The sequence below is a fragment of the Ascaphus truei genome, chromosome 8, assembly GCF_040206685.1.
Source record: "Ascaphus truei isolate aAscTru1 chromosome 8, aAscTru1.hap1, whole genome shotgun sequence".
NCBI classification, from domain to species: domain Eukaryota; kingdom Metazoa; phylum Chordata; class Amphibia; order Anura; family Ascaphidae; genus Ascaphus; species Ascaphus truei.
Genome location: NC_134490.1, coordinates 58,723,129 through 58,733,128, shown reverse-complemented (window position 1 = coordinate 58,733,128; position 10,000 = coordinate 58,723,129). Strand labels below are relative to the sequence as shown.

Here is a 10,000-nt window from a genome sequence, read left to right as displayed (position 1 = left end):
AGTCCTCATGAAGCCCCCCCCCCCACCGGTTAGGTTTTCAGGATATACTCGATTCAACACAGGTGGCTCAATCGGAGGCTCAGTCAGACTGAGCCTCTGATTGAGTCACCTGAGCTGAAGCTGGGATATCCCGACCAGACCTGTTTGGGGGGGGGGGGGGGCTTGAGGACTGGAGTTGAGCACCCCTGTTTTAAGGCATTCACAATGATAGCTTACTTGGCTTTCCCCTGTGGCACCACCTTTACATTGAAAAAAGGATGATTGCTAGATAATGGTACTGTCATGTGACACGAAGCACAGAAAAAGGTAACAGCTCAATTTTCTTGTTACAAAATAGAATATCCTGGCTGACAACTATTGGATTGCCTTCACACAATTATGTTTACACACTTGACACAAGACGTTTGGTTATGGCTTATTAGAGTGATGCTGTATCCAGACCTACCAAGCCCAGCCCAGCCCTGCAGCTATGGAAAACCATGTCATAAATGGCATATCAGTTGCCCTGGCTTCAGAGGCAAGACAATGCCTTTTGGCAAGATGTAACGTGATCTTTGAAACAGAAGTTCATGTGATATTACAAACATTTTCACCTTATTTCACAAATATACTCATAATGCAGCACTTGTTTTTTTTTTTTTACAAAGTCTGATTCTGTTTTGTCTGTGACATATAACACTATTCTTAGGAATATTTGTGGGCTAATGAAGGATACAAATCCCTTATTGACATAAGGCTTGGCCATCTACACAATATTCCAACCAATCTGCAAAGTGGAACATATCCAAGTTGTGGAACTTGAGGAAAGTCTGTACTCATTACAAACCAAAAAGGTATGTTAAACATCATCTGTGTACTATCAATAATGTGAAAATGGAAACAAATGCGAGTGACTACCACTCTACATTTAACAATTGCGTATATGAGTAGCATATGCAGAAATGTTAAATATTTGAAGTGACAGAGTACATCATATCATCTCATTAGGTTTGTTGTTTATATAATGTAATGAAACACACGTGTGATCTCTGTATAATGAATAAAACTGCCAGTAACTGGGAACTAAAATATAAGCTTATTTGAAACGATGATGGAGGTGTTATACTGTACATACAAGAGATGACGACGCACCACAAGTAACCACCAAAAAAGCCTGAATCTTGTATGGGTAGATAATTCAGGTTTGCTTCCAAGTGAACCTAATTAATACAGACAGCCACATAAATGAAGGGCATGCAAAGAGACAAGCCCTAAAATAAGGGGTTACCTTTATGGATAACACCACTGGAATGGTAATTGACCATTCCAGTGGTGTGCTCTAAGAAGTGAACCCCTTACTGTAGCTTCTCTCTTTACATGCCCTTCAGTTGTGTGGATGATGGAGGTGTGCAAGAATGGATATTGGGTAAAACCTAATCCAGAACCCCGGAATTATGTGATGGAACCACTTCCCACCCTTAATTGTCCCCCCTGAATTTACATTTACTTGATAGAACACCCTCCTTGCCAATGATGACAAAGAAAAGCTCAACCTTAAACTGAGATCACGGGATGGGTCCATAGATTGAGCCAGTACTGTATTTGTCCATGGTAAAACGAAACTGGCTCAATGTGCTCAGTATACCGACTAAAATTGCTTGACTAAAATAAATTGACACAGAACAAAGAACTAGCTTTGATTACATTAGTGTATCCTTTACGGTCATTATGTGGCCTTTTAGACCCCACAATATACAAATTCACATATAAAACAGTGAGTTATTTTACTCATATTTAAAAAATATATAGTATACAGTATTTTGTGAGACCAAATACTGTACATCTTCAATAAAAAAAATTAAAAAAATCAATGGCTATATAAATTTAAACATTACATAATAAAATGAAATTGAAACAAATGAACGTCTTAACTATGTAACGATAAGGTAAATCGCTTGCTTCTAAACTGAAAGCCAGCAATGAAAGGGAACAGCAGGGGGTATATGTTTTTCTCTCAGTGCTGATTTCTCACTGAGAATGATCATTTTATCTTGCAATACAACATCATCAAGTGACGTTTTCAATGTAATGTAGCAAATATGCAAGTGCCTATCCTAACAGATTTATTTTTGCCCCTCGTTAAAATATTTCACACAATAAATGTCAGCTATGGTGTGTGTGCGTGTGTAGATATAGCATTATAAAGATGACTAAAATTGGTTATACAACTTAAAGCCTACATTTGATAGTGAGAATAAAATAAAGATATTTGATCCAAACTAAAAATCCCCACATTTATTGATTGGAACATATATGACCTCTTTGTCCTGTTTGTAAGATAAATTACCGTCTACTCACTGCTACATAATGTCAGTTTTGGTGCAGCAGAGTCAATACCTTCACCTTGACTTGGAAAGTTGTTGATTTATCAGTTGCTCTGCTGTCCAGAGTTAGAACAACTTGAAAATACAATACACAACCTATCATGATACGCAGAGCGCCTTTTGGTCACAGCCACTCGGAAAGAAAAAAAATAAAACATTTCTCTGATGATAGACAAATGTGTCTTGTTAGCAACAGCCAAAAAGCGCTTGACTTGTACTAATAACAAAAAGGCCACCTTGGTCACCATGGGTCCAAAGACGAAGCACCCTGTCACTGACTTGCTTGGGAAATTAGCAAATAATGTTTCCTTTCCTTGATAAATGGGTGACAGTTCTCTCTCACCAATCATTTTTTAACATTTTGATGCATGTCTACGATCCCGCTGGAGGAACAGAAAAGTTTACCGGCCCTCAATTTTCAGATGATGAATGGAACACTCTAAGTGTGCGATTTCTATATGAGGTATAGTTCATTTTAAGCAATTCTAGTAAATGGGTGTCACTGATTAGGACAAATGGTCTGCTTGTGCAATAACACAAATGGTATGTCTTATTCTTCAGACCTCCTTTGAGGCACAGAGGGAAAAGGGACAAAAAAGCAAAAGTTGTCTATGCATTACCTGAAGCATTTACCTTCATTTTCTAAAAGCTCATCCACAGATCATACTTCTCCATTTTAGATGTATTGAAATACATGTTAATTCAATCAAACATTTTTTTTTTTGGCTATCACAGCATTGCATTAAAAGCTTATGGGTAAATAATCTACAAACAATTATTGATATTTTAAATTGTCTCACTGTGCCTTCTCTGGAGTTTTGTTAAAAAGAGGCAATAAGCAAAGGGCACCAATTCATTTATATTTCATGTGGACAACTAATATCACTGTCAGCATGATCAATGTATAACCAAGGAAGGCACAACAGAACAGCAGCTAACTGCTGTGATACAAACAAATGGCAGGCAGTACATAGTCTTATTATCTAAGAAGATCATAGAACGCAAATATGAAGTCACGGTTATGGTTTTATTTTATATATGTATATATATATATATGCCGTAGTGGCATTCCGGCCATTTTAGGATGAAAATACCCATTGAAATCAAAGGGGATTTTTAGCTGGAAAAAAAAGCATAAAAAGCCGATTTGGCATATACAGAATTATCCCCTTAGGCCAAACCCACACAGCACCGTTAAATCCGGGCTCATAACGTGACGTTACATAATACAGGAACAGACCTTACTTTCTCTGATGTGAACGCGCATCCTCAAAGATAATTATGTGCATAACCCGAAAAGAAATATGCCCACAGCGCACCGGGGTCAGGTTATGCGTAACCCACCGGGGCTCTATATCTCATTAGCATAGGATAAACGCTGCGTGGTTGTACCATCACGTCACGTTATCTTCCAATAGACTAGTAATGTAAGTATGTAACAGTCGGACAGGTTCCATCTCCATGGCAGACACATGGTTTGGAGGGTTTTTATGATGTTTGGCAAGTGATCTTCTTTCTAAAATAATTTTTTTTAGTCATCAAAATTGTTGGCTCAGCTTTGTTCCTTTGTTCACAGACATTCAAATAATTACTTAGTCATTGTTAACATAGCAATTATGATGCTATCATTAGTCAAACAGATAAACATAATTGCTGATACGCTTGAACACAGTGTTCCTGACAAGAAGCGATTTATATTTATTTTTCACAAGATACAAATAAGAGAAACAGTTAATTTAAGGGCGATTCAAAAACATTATTTAAAATGATCTGCTAAGTTGCATTAAGGCCGCGCTTATAGTGCTGGCGACGGCGACACGACCGATGACGTCACCCATCGCCATTAGCGAAAGTTATCATTTGGTTTTTAGCGACGTCCCTAGCGGCAAGGTCAGTGTCATCACGTAGGGGGCGGGCAGCGCAATCTGATTGGTTTAGAGACAGTCACATGAAAAAATCAAATTTACCCGGCTTCAAAATTTTTGGTCGCGACGTCGCTCTGTCGCGCTTACTATAAGCGCTTGCGACGGAGTCAATGTATTTGTTTTGGAGCGACGTCGCGTTGCCGTTGCAAGGCACTATAAGCGCAGTCTTAGTCTCACATTTTGTACTTCTGTTGTTCCATTCTTTTCCTTTTTATTTGTGCTGAAATTTTTTTTACACAAAGCCAGTATAACCAGCCTCACACTGATGAGACCCAAAAGGCAGAAACAGCTGTCTGTGAGTAGGGTTACTGGCCATGCACTTCTTTAACCCAGGTTGTGCAGAAAAGCTAGGAAATACAGCAGGCATAAACTTAAATAACAAAAATAAACTATGCGCTACTATCTAACTCCTACTTTAAATTAAATAAAGTGCAGTGACTAAACCATAAATGTGCTGGATAAACCACAATACCAAGTGAAAAAGTGATTATATAATAAATTATATCATAACCGTGTGGTAGATAAGGGCGTCTGCTGCTATAAACATTGGGGGTGGCTCAGCACCCCAAACACTCTAGGAAATGGAAACAAAAAGAAAACAGCGCACAACGCCAAATAGTGAAGCAAGTAATAAAAATGTATTACAATATTTATGGGGTATAAAATCTGCGTACATCAATTTGAAAAATCATAAGCATTTAGTGTGTATCACACTCAGTTACCACTCCATGGTTGTAGACAGGGGAATCTGGTACTCAGCTTTCTCTACATGAGCCTCTGTGGTGATTGTGGGGCACAGGATCCCTCATACACTTTTCATCCAGCAGGATGTTGCTTTCAATGAAATTCCTTAACAGCAGTCTGGCTCCACTGCAGGTTCAGGTACTCAGTGGAACCAAGTCTCAAGCGGCAATATGCCTCTTCCAGGGGCTTATTTCCTTTTAAAGTCCTTCGTTTCTCCTATGGAGCAGTCAGCTGCTGCAGTAGCCGGGCAGTTCAGAGCCGGTGGGGAGGCTCAACAAACACTTCCGCGATTGCGTGCCACGATGCCGCTTGGTCACGTGATATGGCGGAGTGACGTCACAGTTCGGCAATAGTGAAGGAGCAGGAGAAAAGTCCCTTAGAGTCTCAAAATCGGCGCATAAGCCGCTCAGTCTCAGACTGAGCGGCTTATGCGCCGAGTCTAAGGGACTTTTCTCCTGCTCCTTCACTATTGCCGAACTGTGACGTCACTCCGCCATATCACGTGACCAAGCGGCATCGTGGCACGCTGTGCAGGCGCACGCAATCGCGGAAGTGTTTGTTGAGCCTCCCCACCGGCTCTGAACTGCCCGGCTACTGCAGCAGCTGACTGCTCCATAGGAGAAACGAAGGACTTTAAAAGGAAATAAGCCCCTGGAAGAGGCATATTGCCGCTTGAGACTTGGTTCCACTGAGTACCTGAACCTGCAGTGGAGCCAGACTGCTGTTAAGGAATTTCATTGAAAGCAACATCCTGCTGGATGAAAAGTGTATGAGGGATCCTGTGCCCCACAATCACCACAGAGGCTCCTGTAGAGAAAGCTGAGTACCAGATTCCCCTGTCTACAACCATGGAGTGGTAACTGAGTGTGATACACACTAAAGGCTTATGATTTTTCAAATTGATGTACGCAGATTTTATACCCCATAAATATTGTAATACATTTTTATTACTTGCTTCACTATTTGGCGTTGTGCGCTGTTTTCTTTTTGTTTCCATAAACTTAAATGGGTCCATGTTAAAGTGGACATGAAGTAAAAGGTGACACACTGTGCTCATTTGCATGTCATTTCCCAGAATCCCTGGCTGCAGTGGAAGCACTGTATGAGAGATAATGGGGAAAGGCAGGGCTGCAGACCTGTCTTAGACATGTGAATGTGCTCACCAGTGGTATTCGTATTTGTTAAAAATGTTTGCAAAGTCTGAAGTGATGTAAAAATCTCTGCTTCCCAATCTGCTCCACATCAGGGGAGTGACTAACACTAACCCTAACACGTTTCTTACATATGACGCAACCAGAAGCAAAAAATGGAGCATTGAGGCAATTACAATCTGTGTTTCCGTGTTGGTACAGCTTCTCTGTGATGGGTCTATCACTTTTTAGAGCTGTCAGGCCATGCTCCAGATTTAATAAAAACACCCCTTAATCCCCACATCCCTACTGTGCACTGAAAGGGTTACATAAATCCCAAATCATTCTGTAAAATGTGTCAACTCCATACTACAAAGCTTACTATTAGTGGCTATGCATATAATATAAAACAAGATATTTACCCAAGAACAAACCGACTAGCTGTGAATTATTGAGTAGTAAAAATAGTATGATTTGTGGGAGGTAATTAGCAGTCATTTGCTCTGTAAATACAAGTTATTTGTTTAAAGAGCACTGACCTATGAGACAGCTAGTTTGTCTTGGCTGTGATGATAAGGAGCTATTGACTCTAAACACTGTAACTGTGTCATTGACAGAATCATGTATGAATGAACACAAAAGATCATTAAAATGGCCAAGTCTTGTGTTTCTGAAGTGGAATGGAGCTAAACTGAGGAATTTGTTGCAGAAAGGAAATCAAATGCATAAGAAAAGTTACTAGAGGTAAGGTGATAGTTCAATTAGCGACCACAATCAGCTTAATTGTCATATACCAGCCGAACAAACATTACTTTTTTTCTTGAGTTCAAACGGTAGTTTGGAAAAGATAATTTTATGGGCCATAGTACACAAAAATATGAGAACTGTAAGATCTCAAAATCCCTGCACAATACAATTTCATATATGCAGAACTCTCTTGTTGGTCCTTTAAAATGTATCACAACCTCTTAGAAATCTATCTTTACCACTAAAGTCTCCACAAATAATTGGATTAGGGCTAAAGAACAGCTGTTGACTGTAACAGCTGTCTGAAAATGTACCCCTACTCATGCAGTTTTGTACTGTTAAATGGGGAGAGGATACACAAGCCTTCTGCAGGTAGCCTGCATTACAAATTCAGAAGCTAGAAGGTTTTGGATTGTTGAAGTACAGAAAACAACAAAGGTGTTATCAAAGGGGGAAAAAAGTGTTATGCTTGTAACTATACATAACAATGTAGCCAAGTAAGTGGGTCTGATGCGTTTAAACATATGCTGTAATTGTCTAACCAGGTGATCAGGTCACTAAGAGTAAGAAATTAGTTAGTAACCTTTCACATATTAGTCTTACAACACCTGCTTATATTACTCAACCTCTGCTGCTTTTAATATGGTGGACCACCTGTTCTCCATCACATTTTCCATACTCTTGGTATCAGCAACAAAAGGTCCACCCTGGATCTTCTAGTACCTCACCATCATACTTTGTTTGTCTTTTTCTAACATTTCCTCCTATCAATCTCTCGTTGGGTGTACCCCAGGAGTCTTTCCTGGTACTGCTTCTCTTTCCTCTCTACAGATTCTCTCTAGGTGATCTTATCACATCTTTTGGTTTCATATGTCACCTCTTAACAGATGCCTTAAAAATTCACTTTTCAATCCAGACCCTACACCTTCTGTACGACCAAAGTCTCTGAATGTCTCTCTGTAATATTATCCGGAATGGCTCTGTGCTGACTCAAACTTAACATGCTGAAGACCGAGTTCCTCATACAGTACTTCCTCCCAAGCCTGGTCTTATTTCCTCCTTCTCTATTACTGTCAATAGCACTATCATACACCTAGTAATGCAAGCACGCTGCCTAGGTGATACATTTGACTGCTACATTCATGCTCTCTCTAAAACCTGTCGACAGTTCCTCTTTAATATTGCTATGATGCATCCTTTCCTCTGTCACTCTACTGCTAAAACTATACTATATTGCAGGGCCTCAATCTCTCCCATCTTGACTACTGTCACTTTATACTGTCCAGCCTTCCTGCCTCTCACCTTTCTCACCCACAATCTATAACTTCCCTCTCTCTTGGCTCCCAATAAGTACTGTATTACTTAAAAAGTTTGCATTCTCTTATTCAAAACTATAAACTCATCGGCCCTTCCTTATATACCAGCCCTAATTAATAGAATGTGTTTCTTTTATAGTTAACCTATCAAATATTTTTTTCATGCATTTTGTCTCACATTAATGACTTGGAAAGTTGTTATATTGAGCACATTTCATTTAAAGCCTGAAGAAGATTACACATAACCCCTGTGGGTTAAGAAACTGGAAAATGCTTGTGGGACATATGGACAAATCCGTACTGTTTTGTGGCTTTATTGAATATAAATGCTTCTTTCTTCTTGGAAATAAATGCCGATACATATAAAAGACATTATAGATAACCTACCAATGACTTATGTAGGGCCGCTGCGTTAACATATCCCAAGCAAGAATAATAATATACATGACAAAAATGTTTCACCGTGTTTGATTTTGAAGAATAACAAAGAGTGGTGTTTGATACTAGTGAAGCCTCATTACCCCATGTATTGACATTTGTGTGTGAAATGGAGAGAAGGGGGAAATAGGAAAAATGCTAGAAATAAAGCTAACCAGATCCAAGGATGTTAAAATAAATCCTACAGTGCTTTATTCTCTCCAAGCTAGGTTTAAAACTTTGTCCTCTGCAAATTATGTCTGCCTGAAATTCTATGGAAGAATAAAACTTCTTATATGTGATCTTCAAATTCCTCACTGTCACTGCAGTAGTGGGAAATCTGTGGTGTGTTTGTTGAGTAGCTGCTTGGGCAAAGGAAGACTATCTTTCCGCAGTGCACCTACAACAATGTATTTTTTTTTAAAGAAAACAGGACAGGCTTGCAAAAACGCAGGGCTGCTAGTAACATTATACTTTCACTGCAAATTGTATTAAGCCCATGGGTGCCAGAAAGGAATTCATATCACTGTCCTATAGAGATCACAATCGTGACAAATATATACACGGCAGACTAGTTGCATTTTTCTTGCCGTATGCGCTGGTCATCTTGCTAGTATGTTTCGGACAGTATGATAGAAGGGAATAATTAATATTAATATTTGTGTATAAAACAAGATATGGTAGATACAAACTTTGTAATTCAACAATAAAAGGCTTTTATTTAAGAGAAACTTACATTATTATAGTTCAACAGTAATAATGAACCTTTAAACAAAAATCTAATTTTGTGCATGATTTTCATGGTGTAAAATTCAGAAACTAATATAATGTTCTCCAGGCACCAGTGTACTGTGTAGCCTGTTCACTGCCGTCTAGAAGCCAATTTACTATTAACTGGCAATTACATACAGAATGATTGTTAATTCTGCTCTTAAGTGCTAGCTGCTTGAAAATTGTTATCTCTCTCTAATTTTTGACCTTCTTACAACAGGGGTGAGGTGTATTGGGAATACAGGGGGCCAACAGAAAAGAGCTGGACATGTCATTTGTGACTCATTCTTTTAATTCACCGTGCTAATCAACTGAACTGCCACATTCTCCCAAGGTAATTGTATCTTTAGAATTGTTGAAAGGAGCAAGCTACACGGAATGGATAGTTTGGGGATTGTCCCTCCTTAGCATAATGAGAGAGTACAGTCAGTATTTGTTACTGTAATGGCCTCTACAAATAAAGAGTACCTTATTGTCACTGTATTTACTGAGCACTTCAGGTTTAAGTACTTTATAAAGCCCCTGGTTATCACACTCCTCTCTTGTTTCATTATCTTGAGGCCTTGTTGCCCTATGCTGCATCTCAT

General features: G+C 39.1%; 1 protein-coding gene across 18 annotated transcripts in view; it reads right to left on the bottom strand.

The window, feature by feature from the left end:
• EBF3 (EBF transcription factor 3) overlaps positions 1 to 10,000 on the bottom strand; it is a 121,563-nt gene that overhangs the window by 23,535 nt on the left and 88,028 nt on the right. The window lies entirely within an intron of this gene.